Raw genomic sequence first — 17,551 nt, 5'->3', positions numbered from 1 at the left:
ATTGAAAGTAACTTTGAGGAATATATTGATTTGAAGTAGTTCATTCTGCTTTTTTTTGTGACAAGTTTGCAAGACAGTGGTATGGCTTAGAATAAGGTGATGAAGTAGCAGCATTGAAAGAGATTTGATGGGTAAAAGGGTAGCATGAGTTGTAAATCTGACTACTAATGATGTCCTAGAAGGGATGAAAGTAGGAAAGTGTCTAAGAGCGTTAATCTGTAAGAAGAAACCTTATGTTAGATAAATGCACATTTTATTTGCATTAACCACTAAATTATGTTTAAATAACACCAAAACACTTAAGTAAAGAATATAAAATTCTTGCATGTAGATGTTAGGCTTTTTAAAGTCATGCTATTCACAACAGACCGTTTCCTGGATTATTAATGTTTTTCTGTATAGGAATTGGCTAGGTCAGAATAACAATTTAAAAGAAGGAATAATATTAAGGTTAAAAAGCGTGCATTGTATCATGCTTTATATAAAACATTCACCAGGTTATGTTTACTTGTTTAGGCTTCACTCTATAGAAATGTCTAAATATTTGAATTACATGAAAATTTGTTCCTCAATATTTTCTACTTCAAATCATACTAAAAAAAATTCATGTTCACTAAGGTAAAATTTTTAGGATATTTTAATTACCCAAATTATAATTAAATGCTTTTAAAAGCATTATTGGATATTCCTCCCCACATTCTAATGATTCAATTTTAATTTCTTCAATTATTTAATATTATTGAAACTCACCTATATGTTAAGTAGTGTATTAGGATTAAATATATGATACTTGTCATAAACATACATATGTACATATGTGCATATCTATACACAAATACATTCAATAACAAGTATACTCAGTTGATCTCATTTTTGATCTCTATTGAAATTTTAAAAAGAAGATCACAGGAATATAAGTAGCTATCAAAACACTGTTTTCAGCACCTTTGTCTCAATTTTGACAAAAATTGTACATATGTGGAATTTGATTTACTCCATTCTGTTCCATTTTTCTTCCTTTCCCTTTCATCTTCCCTCCCCCTATTGTCCTTCCTCTTCTCTACTGATCTTTCTTTCACTTGTTTATTCATTTGTGATTCATACTTTCTACATATACAAAAATATGGAAAGCTTCACAAATTTGGATGTCATGCCTATGCAGGGATCCTGTTAGACTTCTTTATATCATTCCAATTTTAGTATATGTGCTGCAGAAGCAAGAACTGAAGATAACATTTCTAATATAAGATCTGAGCTCAATACATCTTCAACAACTTTTACTTGTGCATACTTTCTTTAATTAAATTTGACACTTGCATTAAACTTTTAGAAAAAGAAAGCTATCCAAATACTTTTTTTCTAAATATTACAACAAAGAGAGAGACTTTATATTCCTATAAGTCTTATCCACACGAAAAGATATAATGCAGTATGATGAAAGTAGATAAGAATATTATATTACAAATTTGAGCACAGTCCTCAGAATAGCAAGGTTGCTACAGTGCATTGGAAAAAAAAAGAAAAAGAAATTTCCCTTTATGGGTAGTAAGTCCATGTTTGTTCGGTGAAGCAGTATTAACATTTTGATAAGAGCAAGATTTAATATGAAATTTTAGATGACCAACAACTTGTATCAAATATTATGCCTTTTTGAGTGGCATATTGCTCTTGCAGAAGGTAATTTCTTTTCCAATTTAGAGATGCTTTAGGACACTTGCAAAAGTGAAGATACATAGAACTGTTCAGCCAAGTGTGTGAGGCCCAAGCTCTACATGGTGAAAGATATCTAAGTAATAACATTTCAAGTAATTGAAATAAAACATGTTAAAAGTTATCTATACCTGTCAGTTCACTGTGATTGTTGCTCAGATATAAAGTCCTTCTCATGGCATGCATGCAAAAGTCCACTTACCTCTTTGCATAGAAAACCACAGAAAACTCATTATCAGTCATGCTCTCCTTTCTCCAGTATGTTGTTCACAGAAACAATTAAGAAATAAAATGTGCGTCTGGCAGGGAAAGATTATGAGATTATATGACTTTGAAATTTGTTTTCTAGTATTTTACCAAGTTAGTGACTCATAATGTTAGAATGAATTCAGTGCAGAAAAATATCATTACAGGATACACAGAAGTAAGTTTATATTTGCTCAGGAGCTTAGGACTTGTTCCTGTGACTTTTCATTTGTTGTTTTGGTTTCCTTTCTTCAGAGTGACTAGTCATACTAAAAACAAGCCTCCATATTCTGTATTTACAGGAAGTGGGTGAGACCCATTTGTCTGAACTGTGAAACTGATTGCCTCTTGGAGATAAACTATCTCAAGATACTGAGAGGCAGAATACATAAATAAACGAGATAAACAAAACAGGGTTTTGCTAGGACAACTCTCCAGAACCAAAATATATATAATGAATCATTAGTTTTCACTAAACTTTATGTACTTAAAACATTGAAATACATGCTAAATTTTGTTTAAATTTTTTTTAATACAAAAGCAAAACTGGGATTTTTGTGGTAGAGACTCAATTACGTCACATTCTCCCACACTGCATGCCCTACACGCCTCCCACTCCTGTCCCTCTAGGCCTTCTTATTTTTGTTTTATTATTCAATTCAAACAGAAGTCCACCTGTCAATCTCCATAAAATTATTTTCCATATATTCCTTGAGCTCTTTTACAGAGTTGAGCACCAGGCTATGTGCTTTATATATGTTCATCCACTTAATCCCTAAAAATTATTCTGAGATTGATAGGATCCTGTTTTATAATGGAGGAAACTGAGCTTTAAAGAGATTAGATTACTTGCCGAAGCTCATGCATCAGTAATTGTTGGAGCCACAAACTGACCTCAAGTCAGTTAGATTTTAAAACTTATACTCCTACAAGCACAAAAACTTTTAAAATTTAATTCTCTGGACTCATCCAAGAGAAAATCATGTTACTTTATGACAGCATTCAGATTAATCACTCCTTTATTCTAGAAGTGCTTCCTAAGTACTGTGGTCAATTCTCTGCAGGAGAGGCAATAAGGAAAGGCCTAGGAATCTCAGGTTTAAATCCAGTTTGTGCAAATTATTTGAAGTCTCTGTGTTTCCATTTGCTCATCTATAGAGAGGTAATGATATTCATCTCATGTGTCATTGAGATTTACATATAGTAAGGACAGATTTTTTAAAATGGATTATTATATTATTGTTAGAAATAGAGTCCTGCACTAATGAGGAAAGACAAGAGGATAGAGTTTAAAATCTAGTTGAGGAGATAAATAACCAAAGTAAGGGTAATTTCAGGACAATTTTAATACATGCTAGAGGTGGCGAGCATGTGGTGGAACAGAGCTATATATATGTATATATTATATGTGTTTACATTTATATTTACAAATATATTACACACACACACACACACACACACACCATTTCTAAATAAGGACTAAGAATAATGAAGTATTGAGAGAGAGAGACTGGGAATATACAGAGGATTTCTGAGAGCAGGAGCATTGCAATATGCTGAAGTGATGGATAGTGTTTGAGTTTAATGGTGTCCATTTAAAGGAGAAGCAGGAAGCTAGACAATGTCTCATTGCCCTAAAGAGGAACTGAAGGGTTAAACTGAAATAGAACCTTGAGGTATTTCTAATTCATTTATCCTTCAAATAAAATAAAAGCTAATGTTCGTTTGGTGTATTCTAGATGGTAGGCACAGTTAGCTCCCTCACCATTATATTTGGGTGGTGAGCTTCTTTTTCCTTTTTATATATAAGGAAACTGAGGCAAAGAGATGCAGATAACCTTGCCTAGGGTCGCATAACTAGTGAGCAGCCAATCCAGGATTCCAAATCCACGATTTCAAGCCCTGACAGTTTGGTTCCAGATCATAAGAAGCTTCCAGAGAAGCACTTAGTTCATATCAGGGTGGGGGTGGGTTACCATGGGGAGGGTGGACTGTGGATATGACTTAATATTATGTTAGTCTTATTTTCATTGCTGTGACAAAATTCCCAAGAAAAAAAAAAACTTAAAGAAGGCAAAATTAATTTTGGCACATGGTTTCAATCCAAGGTTGCTTGGCCCCATTGCTGTGGGTTTGCAGTGAGGCAGAGCACCATGGTGGGAAGCATGTGGTGGAACAGAGCTACTTACCTCACAGCAGCCATGGAACAAAGACAAAGAGAAAATGGCCAGGGACAAGATATAGTTCCAAGGGCATGCATGCAGGAACACACTCCCTTCCACAAGGTTCCACCTTTTACAGTTTCTATCACTTCCCAATAGTTCATTCAGTTATAAATCCATAAATGGATTAATCTGTTGATGAGGTCAGAGCTCTCATTATCCAATCACTTCTGTAAAGCCCTGCCTCTGAACCTTACTGCACCGAGGACCAAGCCTTCAACACATTAACCTTTGGGGAAATTCCATATCTAAAGTATAACACATGAAGAAGCAGACACAGGTGCCACTTGTCATGTCAATTGAAGGTGAAGCCCCAAGTCTTTCCATTTAATTCCTAAGAATCAGAGGACCTGAAACTTATCTTTGCGATAAAAATTGTAGAGGAATTAACCAGGAATTTTGCTGGTACAAAAGGATAAGCAGGTTGGATTAAAGGACGACATCTTCCCTCAGTAACAAGAAATCAGAGTGCGGAGACAAGAGGGTGAGAAATGATTGTAAATCACACTGTAGAATTCTAAGTAGCTGGGGGCAGGATGAAGTTTGGGAAGGAATGTTGTGTGGAGCTACTTAGAATTCTAAGTAGCTGGGGGCAGGATGAAGTTTGGGAAGGAATGTTGTGTGTAGAAGATTTTATATAATATGCATTAATGGGATACAGATGGAAGTTTGGGGAAAATGGAAAGGGAAGGAAGAGAAGAGAAGAGAGAGAAGCTAGGCCCTACCCTGAAATCCCAAAGTCTCAGTCTGAGTGACAGATAGAATGAAAGTGTTATCAATATTATGCAGAATTAACAAGGTGTAAAAATTAAGGTAAAATGGAGAAAATTCAGTTTTTATAATGTTGAGCTAACAGCAAATTTTAACTCAACTATGAAAATATTTCTAAACAGTGTTTAGCATCAGAGTTAAGTATTTCCAAATAGAAATTTTAATGAGTTACTTGTTGAAAATATTTGAGTAATTAAAATACTTGAAAAAGCATGAGAAAAGGATATTGGATATATTTCATGTAAGGGGAAAATAGCTCAGCAATGATATTATTTTCATCTATAAGTTTTCTATATGCGTGAGTGTGTGTATGTGAATATGTAGTGAAAAAATTTATGTTTTCTAAAGAAAGCGAAACAGAAAAAAATGGAAGGTAAGACTAATATTGAAGATTAAATCAGGATATTCTGAAACATACCCTTTCTGTATGTATATCACTGAAAATAGAATTTGTGGCTGACTGTGATATTTAAATAAAATTCAGTCAGTGTGACCTGTCATATTATTTGTGGCTCTAATTTCACTAACTTTGCTGATGTCATCAGCTCATATCCACAGCATAAAACACCTGTCCCATGAAGCTTGACTTTGGAAAGCCTGGGGGCTTCCTGAATTCATGAAAGTGTGTTATTGAAGGCTTTGACCTTTGCAAAGTCCTGGCTTTCTTGTCTTCACTGCACCTTGGAGTGTCTGTTCATTGCAGGAGCAAAGGCGTAGTAACAAGACTCTCAAAACTCACAAAGTCAATAGTGAAAGCCATTTGAAATGGCATCTTTAGATTCACCTATGATGATTACCTGATTCCTCCTTGAGAATCAGGGGGTTATCATAAAGACCACGTTTTACTGCTTTTCTTCTTCTTCTTCTTCTTCTTCTTCTTCTTCTTCTTCTTCTTTCTTCTTTCTTCTTTCTTCTTTCTTCTTTCTCCTTTCTTCTTTCTTCTTTCTTCTTCATGAGGAAACCCCCAAATGATAATTGTAAAGTCCCATCTTTGCTTTTAGTGGTAACCAAGGCAGGGGTTGACATATACAGATTCAGTGGCAAATGAGAACTTCAGGTCCCCTTTCTATGGCTAACACCCAGAATGGATTTTTGTTGAATTTTGTTTAGTTCTCTAAAGTGAGAGCTAGCTTGTAACTTGGTTGAAAAATTGAATTTCTCCTTTGGTGGTTTTCTTTTCATATATATAAATTTATAATCAGAGGCCTGTTTATAAAGAGTAACACCTAGGTTAGTAGAAAGCTACCTTAGAGTTACAGTTTCTATCACTTCCCAATAGTTCATTCAGTTATAGATCCATAGAGGTCAACTTGTACACAGAGCACAAATCAACTCTTAAAAGCACTCAGCTTTCTGAAGAGCCTTGCTAGGGGCTAACCTCCCCAAAACTTTTCACTTAACAGACTTGGGTATTGCCAATGATCTGCAATGGATTAGTGCTCTGAAACAGGCTGAATTTCATCACAGACCCAGTTAAGTGCCTACAATGATCCTTGTATGTCCTAATATTTGTGCATTGGTAGTCCCCAATCTAAAATGAAGAGATGATACCACAAGAGTTTTAAACACACTGTTTAATTGTGTTTTCTCTTCTAGTACTTCTATTTACCATTCATAATTTAGAGGATAAACATTGACTAAAACTACAGAATAAAACCTACAATAGAATGTTAATTTGACAGGGTCAGGGATTTTATGTCTTCCTATATACTGCTGTATTGCCAATAGAACAGTACTTGGCATTTGGCAGGAAACAACAACATTTATTGAACAGTTATATTTTATTCTAATATAAACTTTTGAATAAAACATTAGAAATATATATATATATATATACATATATATTACGATTATATCATGTATATAATATTTTTGTGCCAGAAAACATATGTGTATATGTGTGTATATATATGTAGGTATGTATACATATGTATGTATATGTGTGTGTTTTCAGGCACACATACACACACACAAGCACACACATATGGCTTTGGATAGAATCAACATATTCCAAATAACTACCATAATTATCATTTAACAATTTCTGCATGTTATAGAACTTGCATTACTGTATTATTATTTTTTAATACACAATATATCTCTGCTTTGCCAGATGAATTACTCTAAAACATGGATTCTTAGTTTTATATATGTTTTAGTCAGCTTTTTTGCTGCTGTGACTGATAGAATTGACCACCACAACTGTAGAGGAGGAAATTTTATTTGGAGGCTCACAGTTTCAAAGGTCTCAATCCATAGACAGCAGGCTCCATTCCTGGAGGCTCCAGGTGAGGGAGGACATCATGGCAGAAGAATGCTGCAGAAGAATTACCACACTTGGTGATCAGGAAGCACACAGAGAGAGCTACTCCACTCTCCAGTTACTATATATATATATATATATATATATATATATATATATATACCATAGCCACGCCCCCAATGAGCCACTTCCTCCAGCCACACCCCACCTGCCTCCAGTTACCACTCAGTTAATTCCATAAGGGCTTAATACACTGATTAGGTTAAGGCTATCAACTAATAATTTCTCCTTCAAACCTTCTTGTATTGTCTCACATGTGAGCTTTTGGGGAACACCTCATTTCTCAACCATAACAATATAGTTTTATTTTTCCTATTTCTTCGATAGGAAAAATGCACTGCCCTTTTCTTGCTCTTTTATGATACTACAAATCTCATTTCAAACACTTACATAGAAAAGCCAATATGATTTAAGAGAGGATAGTCCAGGAATATAACGTCCAGGTATAGATGAAACAAAATCTGGACATTGCTGGCCTCTACAGATGTGAATTTTGCTGGTGACTGGATGTGGCCACACAGACCTGCCTGTGCTCCTGTTAGGCTATGTTGGTAGACAGGTTAAAAAAAATAAATAAAAAGGAAAATTCCATAAGTGACTAACTTGTTCTGATATTTACAAATCAGCTATAGAAGACACTCTCTTTTTTAAACTATTGCTTAATTATGATTAGTTGATTAAGTTATCAAACATATGTAAATTATCCTGCTGTAGCTAGCATTTTAGTGCTGGAGGAGAATCCCCAGTGTGTTTAAATTATAGGGCTGCCCAGAATTTGAGGCATCCTTTACGTAAGCCATAACGGAGCTTTTCTTGCGCATTATTCAGCCTCTTGTTGGCTTTGTGAGGATTCATGTGATTTAGAAATAGAATATTTGAGTAGGGCCTTCATGGGAATAGTGTGGTAAAAATGCTTTTTGCCTTTTTCTTGTTCCTTCTTCCCTTCTGCTTGACCTTGGGTTATACATCTGGAAAGTGGCCCAGAATAGTGCAGGTTCTCATGGTCTTCCCTGTCAGACCCACTGAAGTCAAGTTCCAGATATCTGAAAAGAAAAAGAAGTTCCTGACCGACCTTGTTCCCAATCAGAAGGTCACCAGGCTCAGACTGCCAAATGAGCCTGAGTCTTTTCATGTGAGCTATCCTTATGTAGAGATGTTTATTTCCCCTCTTGAAAACTGAATATTTTAACATCACACTATTCCTTTCCCTTCTTTCCCCTGGTGTCATTCTTATAATATTTCCTTTGGTTGTACCTGTCTTTTTTCCTTAAATAGTGAAAAGGTCTGTAGTTTGGCTACAGAAGCACAAGAACGAAAGGTTACCTACTCATGTCTAAGCATCAAATGTTATTAGTCAAAGCAGGTCTTAAGAAAACTGTTTTATACAAAATTAAGATAATTTTGCCAGGTGAGTGTAAGGTCTCTGAGCTATTGAAGTTTTTCCAATTAAACCGGGACCTAACCTTAGAGGTACTTAGAGAACAAAACTGAAATCACACTAAGAATTTCTGGGGAAAATAATGTGTCCAGGGTTAGAACATTAAAATTCTTATCCAGAAAATGTTCGTAAAACAATTTCCATATAAGCCTTTAAATGTCACCCAGTTCTACAAAAATCAAATTGCCAAAGTCTTAATTACACTGTACATTTGCATTACAAAATTATAATCCAATTAAAAAGAGCTCTGACTAAAGGTTCTTGCATATAACTTTTTCCTTCTTCTCTCTCTGGTAGATATTCAGAATGAATTGCTTGAGGACAAACATTGATAGTTTTTTCTTTTTTGTGAAGTACAAAAGCCACACTACTTATCTCAGTATTGGTTACATATTATCTTACAGCTGACTCACATCTTTACCTCAGAAAACCTTACCTGGGGTAAAAAATCTCTGGTCTAAGGAGTGATATGGTTCTCAGTTCTTTAAGCCACATATGTTTGCAACCTTTAATAAGACAATGCATTTCAAAAATAACTTTATATTTTGCATTGTATACAAAAAGGAAAATTGGGGTATATCATTTTTCTTTTCTTTCAGAGTAACAGAAAATTTCCTCAGGGAAAACAAATCCAAGAACTCAAATCTTTCACCTAATAACTTATTGCAGTGGCCCTATGGCCTTTTAAATGTATCTGCCATTTTATCTGTGGTGACATCCTACCCCACTGGGTCACAACTGCTTGCATTTTATGCTAATTTTCTTCCACAAAATTGAAATGGAAATTATTTCTAAAAAGCAAAAGCAAAAAAAAAAAAAACCCAAAATCCCACAATCCAAATAATGTTGGGTACATTTTTAATTATATATTACAAGAAATTCCTTTCTCACTCACAAAAGGGAATAAAGGCCTAAATATAAAAAACAAAAACCATCTACCAGATAGGTGTCCCTAAAATGGAAAAAATAAAACAACTTGTGAGCTAACAACAAATAACTTTGGTTTATTGTTCAAAGACCAGGTATTTTTACAGAAAATCTAAATGCCAAGAATCCTTGAGTTGGGTGATTGTTAACTAGCAGATACAATATTTAATTGTTGAAGGCATGTCCTCCCCCCAAGGGAAAGGAGAAAAATGGAGGATGCAGTCCACGTGGGTGAGCACTCCTAGGCCTGCCAGACCACATACTGCTCACAACCACAGGCTCTTAGGAGCGGGGCTTTCATAATTTGAACAATGGAACTCCCTGTTTCCAAATGAAAAGGACATTTTATTTTTTTTAACTTAAGTTTCTGAATATTGAATGGTCTCCTAATGCCTTATAAGAGATTAAATATATACAGTTTTCTAAATATGATTTGGATATAAAATTTTAATTTGGCGCTGATGTAGGTACCCAGATACAGGAATGAAGCCTGGAAACCTAGTAACTGTTTATCCCTCAGTGAATTCTTATTTCATGACACACATTTATATATTGGCATTTATTGGTTGGTATTAAATACTATTGATGTCTTATTCTTATTTACAAATTTTCTTATTTATAATTAAACATGACAGTAGAATATATTTTGACATATTATACATACATGGAGTACAACTTTCTCTTCTTGCAGTTGTACATGTTGTGGAGTTACACTGGTTGTGTATGCATGTATGAACATAGGGAAGTTATGTCTAATTCATTCTACTGTCTTTCCTATCCCTCTCTTCCTCCCTTTCCTTCTTTCCTCTTTGTCTAATCCAAAGTACTTTTCCCTCCCTCCCTATTGTGATATCTTATTCTTGATTCACTCTTTCTCCTCTGATTCTAATTAGTCTCTCTCTTTCTCTCTCTCTCTCTCTCTCTCTCTCTCTCTCTCTCTCTCTCTCTCTCTCTCTCTCTCTCTTATGGTGCAAGTGATATTTCCTGCTTATATTTTAATTTGCAAATTTATATATTTCTAATCATAATGTCTAAAATTGACTTTGAAGGTTGGTTGTGAAAAATGCAATTAGAGAAACAGAACACTTTGCTCTTGAATTTGGAAAATAAAAGCTAATTTCTTCATGGGAAGGGACAAAGGGAAGTTATTATTTGATGACCATGGAGCTTCAGTTTGGGATGGTGAAAATGTTCTAAAGCTAGATACTGATGGTAATTGTATTTACTTAATGTCACTGAGCTATACACTTTAAAGTTGATAAAATTGTATATTTTAAGTTATGTGTATTAACTACAGTTTTTAAAAGTCTGTTTTGATAATTTATTATCTGAAACAATTCTGACCAGAAAAATAGAAAGGAAAATAATAATAATAAATTTGTATAATTAAATTCAAATTATGTTTGTTAGAAATATTCTCATGTTCTCAAAATGATGATTTCCATTTTCCAGAATTATCATTCAATAAACATAGCAAATAATGTTTGTTTTTCTTCTGTAATTTACTAACTTTATGAGTATAATTTTCTTCACATTGTAATAGGCAATGCAGAGTTGTATGCATTGGTCTTGAATTCTGGATTTAATATGTGAAATTCTTTTTTCATTGCTTTGATCAGTAATTATATCATTCAATAATTATATCAATTATAATTGATTTCAACTGACTTTTTCATTTGAGAATTAAATGATACTTTTATAATGTTTATGTGTATTGTTTTAATTGCTAACTAGAGCATCATTAAATATTTATAATGTATTATTTGTGGATTTTATACATTTGGCAGAACTCTATATAATTTTATTGTTAGCATTTTCAAAACCTGAGCACACCAGCTCTTGGAAGATTCCCTTTTTCTTTTTCCTTTTCAGTATCAATCATTTGAGCTCCATATTTGTGTCTTCTCTTTCTATCATGACCTGGACTTGCAATCAATCATAATGACATAAAGAATTTAAAAATCAGGTGTGATTGCATTTAAAGTGTACAAATTAAATGTCTTTTTCAACAAAAATAAATACTAAAGTAAACATAAAGTGTCAAAAAGTATCAGTTATATGTTTTCTCAATAATACTTGATTACACCAAATGGGAGACAGTATCCTGAAACAACACGTTAAATTCCTATAGAGTATATACAGTTTATACTTAAATCAGTGACCAATTTATTCTGCTACTTGCTTGGGGAGCAGGATAATGGCTCTTCTCACTATTACACCTCATAACCTGAGCATGGAATTGTTTTTCTCCCAGTCTCTGCAAGTTGCTTAAGAGCTCTTAGTTTCCAAAGGGTGCACAATAAGGACATGACAGGGGTTCAATGCACTGGACTGCTACATGCATTTTGGACTTTTGTGCTTTTGAACCAAGAGGCAAATAAAGTCACCTCTATGACTGTGGTAATTATCGAAAGAAAATTCTGTCTTCCCTTATAATAGGATATGGCCAACTGTCCCTGAATCCAGTGGGTTCTTTTAGTATTTCAATTTCATATAATGAAAGCTAATGAGAAACCATACCCAGGCAAACAAAGAAAAAACAAAAACAGTTAATGACACCAAGGATTTCAATTTTTTAGAAATGAAATTTTTGATCACTTCACTGGGTAAAAAAAAAAACCCAACCAGTCAAGATCAGGGATAACATAAACAGGTAGAGAAAAAAGGATAACCATGGCTTCATGGCCTGATTATAGGAATGAGGGATTTAAACTCTTGTGGGCCTTTGCCCTTGCTTGTTACATGTGCATGCCACTTTATTGTTTTAGAGAAAAAAAAATGTAGTTTCACTTTGAAGCTTATTTTATTTTTGTTACTGACTCTCCAGGTGCAAATCTGTGTAATTTTTAAGAAGGAATATTAATAATTTCCAGATTGTCACCTACATAGAGCATTATGGTTTTCCCATGGTGTACACAATGACTGTTCACCAAAAAGTCTCACTTTTTTTTTTTTTGTGGGAGAAGTGAGAGATGAGAGTTTTGTTTAAGTAAGAAATATAATTTGGAAGGCAAAAATAAAACCCCCAAAACAGTAGAAGCATAGAAGTTTAAATCCATTCAGAAGGCGAGACACGGAGTAGTCAAGAGGTGGGCGGTGTGATGGACTGTGTATTCTGGAAATTTCAAAGCCACCCTCCTCCACACTACATTGTGGTGCTTAGCCTCAGTCTCAAAAGCCCCATTTCTTCTTTGCCAGTTGGATTGGGGTCAGGTGTTTCCAATGGGGCTCTGAAGACAAAGACTGGAAAGCAAGAGTGAGAAGGTCTCGGCTTCTTTATGTAGTTTGCTGTTGGTTCCTGTGAGAGTCTCTCTAGCAATGGTTCTTCATCCTGGTAATGGTTGCTGTCTTTAGTCCCAGGTTTTTGTTCTTTTGTTTTATTTTTCAGAAACAGACCCATTATGTCGCCTCAAAGATACCAGGACCAAAAAAACTGTTTACCTTCCTCAGATCTGTTAGGACAACAACTCTGTTGGGATAGTCTTTCTAGTTCTTGAAGTACCAGCTCCACCTGGATAATACCCCTCTGTAAAAGCCTGGATCACATGTAAACTTCTAGGTTATAAAATATATAGGTTATAAAAATCCAGTCTGTTTTTGTTTATTTGGCAGTAGGAGTGGAAATTCTTTCAACAATTAATATTTCTGTTACTCAGTTTTTACTTTTTCCCTTTAAGCCTTCTGAAATCTATTTAACAATTTCTCACATTATCTTTGTTCTTTGGAAATATGTGACTAATTAGTTAAGATTTTCTTTTTCCTGACTAGATTCTGAATACTAGGGAATTAAATAAAAAGAAAAACATATTCTTTCAAAATATTCAAAGTATATATTAAAATGAAAATAAAATTAAAAATTACAATGGATAAATGTAGTATTTAAAAATCACAACTGTTAGTAAGTCTTCCATTTCATATTAAAAATAAAATTGTATTAAATTAAAAAAATTTAGTTGTTCATAGACCTTTATTTTATTTATTTATACGTAGTGCTGAGAATCAAGCCCAGTGCCCCACACATGCTAGGAAAGTATGCAACCGCGGAGCCCCAGCCCCAGACCCTATATCAAAATTTTTAATAAAAATGATCAGTTTTAGTATTCAATATCCATCTAGTTATGCATAGACCTAGACATGTGCATATTTAAGAGTAATATAAGTTGTCAAATGTCTAAAAATGTTCCTAAGTCATTATGCTTAACTACTGTAAATGCCACCCAAATTCAAAAGTACCTCCAGAGCCATTGTTTGGTACACAAGAAAAAACAATAAGCATTTCTACTGACACTACTGAGACTCATACTTTGCTACACTGGAATTTATTTCTTCATGTTGAGAGGAATGATTAGAAAAAAGATTAATTAGTCATTTTCTTATTTGATCAACTTCACTTTTCAAGTTCTTCCCATTAGGAACTTTGTTCTTTTATCTCTCTAGCAGCACAACTTACAAGCCTTCAAGTATTCCTACATAGTGACCTATTTTGAGATCATAGGATAAGAAATGTGGAGAAGCATTTTCTTCGGTATCTTGACAGCAATACTCAGCCAGTGCTGAATGCAAGATCTAAGTCTAGAGTTGTGTACATGTGCTTTAATACAGCTGTGTGTGTGTGTGTGTGTGTGTGTGTGTGTGAGAGAGAGAGAGAGAGAGAGAGAGAGAGAGAGAGAGAGGTGGACTTGGGGATCTATTAACTTGGAATCAGAACAGGAACTCTGTTAGAGTCTGTAAACAAGTCAGGATGGCGCCTGGCATTTTGCCAGAGAAAGTGGTTTGTGAGGTGGCGCCAGTGAGCCATTAAGTGTGGAGATTCCTTATTGGTTGACTGCTGTATCTAGTTTATGTTAATTAAGATAAGCTGTGTGGAATGTATATATACCCCTCCTGTCCTAAAATAAACGGCTCCCACTCCCACTCCTGCTGTATCAATCTACACAAGTTGTTCGTCCCCCCCCCCCCCCCCCCCCCCCCCGCCCCTGTTATTTTGCTGCAGCCGGACTGCAGCAGAACTCTTCTTGCCCTGGGGCCTGTGGACTTTATGGGTCATATTAATGCAATGAAGTACTTCAGTGTTTAGTAGATTTAATTTTAAGACCCTAAAATCTTTTAAAAACCTTTTCCCTGGCTTTAATTTGAGTTCTTTCTTTTTTTCCCCAAGCATCATCTCTCCCCACTGAACTCTTACTTTTTTTTGAGTTTTATTCTCTCTCAGAGGATTAAATTTCTTCACGCTTCCATGATGTAACCAAGGCTAGATGTCTTTCAAGATGTTCTTTGTTCTGATCTTCCAGCTGCCTTTCATTGATTCCCTTTTCCAAAGCAGCATATGATACACTTGAAGTTTTCACAGTTCTAAAGTTTACTTTGCAATCCACTGAGTACATATGTACCCAAATTTCTATCTTGCTTAAGAAACTCCATTGCAATTGATCAGTTTGCTCTAGGAATCACAACCTGTGAAAACCTCCTGTAGAGTTATATTCCCTCCAGCCCTGGCCTTAGTAGAACTGAACAATTTAAAGATTGCTAGGAACTCCCAAGATCCTTCTCACTTTGCAAAAGAGTGAAAAGTCTACTCCTAAAGTTATAAAAATTTGAGATCATATTTGCATATCTTGAGAGCCAACAAATCTTCTCTTCTTTAGCTTGTACATCTTGCAGCCTTTCAGGTCAAATTGAACCAATACTGAAGTCTTCTTTTATCTTTATTACACATCATGGAGGCAATGGAAGCAAACAGGATTCTCTGTTTCTCAAGAATTCAATTCAAGGAAGTGGGTGAAATAAAGCTTGTCATGTTATGGTGTCTTTTTTTTTTTTCTGTCTTGGCCAATCCTACAGGTTTATCCTTAAGTCTTGCCTATCTCCACATCCTGGTCCTTTTCTCTTCTAGTTCTACAATTAATTTTCATTAATGTCTTTATTTTATACAAATATAAATGCATGTATTTGAAAGTATTTAATATAATTTGCTTTCAAATTTTACATTTTATCCTTCATTATATATGAACTCTGAGATTAATACCTATTAATTATTAACTCTTTTATATGACTACATTTCATTACTATTCAAATGTAATTATAATGCATTAATTATAAAATGATTAAATACGTGAGGAAACAACAATATGAAACTGAAGATATACACTTACAACAGATCAAACAACACACATGCTTTCTAAGCATTTTACCAAAGTAGTTTTTTTCCTGTATAAGGTAGATATTAATGAAATAAAACCTAAAAAAATGAACTTCTTTGTGAATATAATAAACCAGAATATACCAATATTCCATTTGGAGTATTTAAAAAATTTCTGAATAAACTGTTCGAATTTCTTGTATAGTCACATATTTTCTTTACTATTTGACTATGTCAGAATGATAAATAAACTCCATGATCCTGAAGTCAAAATCTTCTCAGGATAATTGCAAAATCCAAGTCTCAAAGTTTTGTTGACTACAAACCATATATGTAATCGCCCATAATATGTCACTTTGTTCTCAAGATAGAAAGGAATAGTTGAGTTCTTGGTAGAGGCATAAGAAAACTTAATAGGGTGGGAGAATATGTTCTTTGATAATATAATTTATCCCACCCCATGTTCATTCACACCTGCACATAGAGCTAAAAAGCACAGATACTGTACTTCACCAATTTGAAAAAAAACAACAACAAAGTATCAGAAAGCTATTAAAAACGTAAACATTCAAATTTAATTTGCTCAGGCTTGAACTCTATATTCAGCAATGTGATAAATACTAGTAGCCTCTTAGAAAAGTTAGGTAACAAATTCTCTCATTATAGTAGTAAACCCTAAGAAGAAGCCAACTATTCTACGTCATCTCTATGTCAAAAAGTAAGCCTTCTTGGCTCAAAATAAAACAAATTTTTAAAAAGTTGTTTTCTAAATTCTGTGGCTTAAGTAGAATCTTGATTCACTTTGGTGGTCTGAGTTGAGTAGTTTCATCTTACTGTGGAAGTCTATCCCCTGTAAATTTCCAGCCCCCATCTAATATTCTAATTAGGGACATTTCTTTGAGGACCTTAATTTACCTACAACTTAAAATGAATTAATTTAAGGTCCAGGTGGAGACACTTATTTGTTCCAGGCATTAGAGATTAAAAGTGAAGTTTAAAAATTTCATCTGTTAAAAAAAGTCCTGCGAAATTAAAAAGTTAGGAACTACATTCTTCTTTATCAGGAAATATCAGATATGGGCAGTATTCTCTTTAGTTCCTAAATTATTTGCTTAAAGGCAGGTAAATAGGAGACAGGATTCTAAAGAAACAGTGTAAGTATAATTGTTAAGTATGGTCAATTATATGCATATCATTTATTTATTGAAATTATGTAACTTCTTGTACCATCCTAATTGCAATATTTTTGCATATATTATATCAAAGGAAAATATTAATTTTGATGCCATACAAACCCTGTATTTTAGAATCAACTCTCCATTAGTTAGTAGGTTTATAACCTCAAATAGGTAAAAATTTCCTTTTTTAATTCATTTCCTCCCCTGTAAAATCAGGATATCAAAGAGTTATTTAAGGATTAAGTGAGATAATAAGAGTAGATTCTAAGAATGGATTCAGTTGGTGGTTGTTTTTTGTCAACTATTTTTATTATCTCCACAGAGTTTGGCTGGAAGGGAAAATAAAAGAAACAAATAAGACAAAGCCTAAGTTGTTGTTTGTATTGGAAAATGCACTTGAATGGACATTAGTTCTGCCTGCAACAGAAATTCACAGGTTCGTTCAATGACTGTACAAATAAAATAGACATTTCTTATACTTCTTCCTATGTAAAAAGACAATATTTGAACCACAACACCATTGTAAGGCTAAAGTGAAATACCATGTAAAGTTATGTAGAAAAATATAAACATCAACTATATTTAGACCAAAGTTCA

At 34.1% G+C, this 17,551-nt stretch overlaps 1 non-coding gene across 1 annotated transcript; it reads right to left on the bottom strand.

Annotated features, from left to right (window-relative positions):
* Positions 1–1,117: 1,117 nt before the first annotated feature.
* LOC120892642 (U6 spliceosomal RNA) lies at positions 1,118–1,220 on the bottom strand. The gene has a single exon (XR_005737428.1). It is a non-coding gene; the product is annotated as a U6 spliceosomal RNA (small nuclear RNA).
* Between the last annotated feature and the right edge of the window lie 16,331 nt (positions 1,221–17,551).

The sequence above is a fragment of the Ictidomys tridecemlineatus genome, chromosome 9, assembly GCF_052094955.1.
Source record: "Ictidomys tridecemlineatus isolate mIctTri1 chromosome 9, mIctTri1.hap1, whole genome shotgun sequence".
In the NCBI taxonomy this organism is placed as follows: Eukaryota; Metazoa; Chordata; class Mammalia; order Rodentia; family Sciuridae; genus Ictidomys; species Ictidomys tridecemlineatus.
The sequence above is the reverse complement of the archived record's forward strand: the minus strand, read 5'-3'. Positions and strand labels throughout refer to the sequence as shown.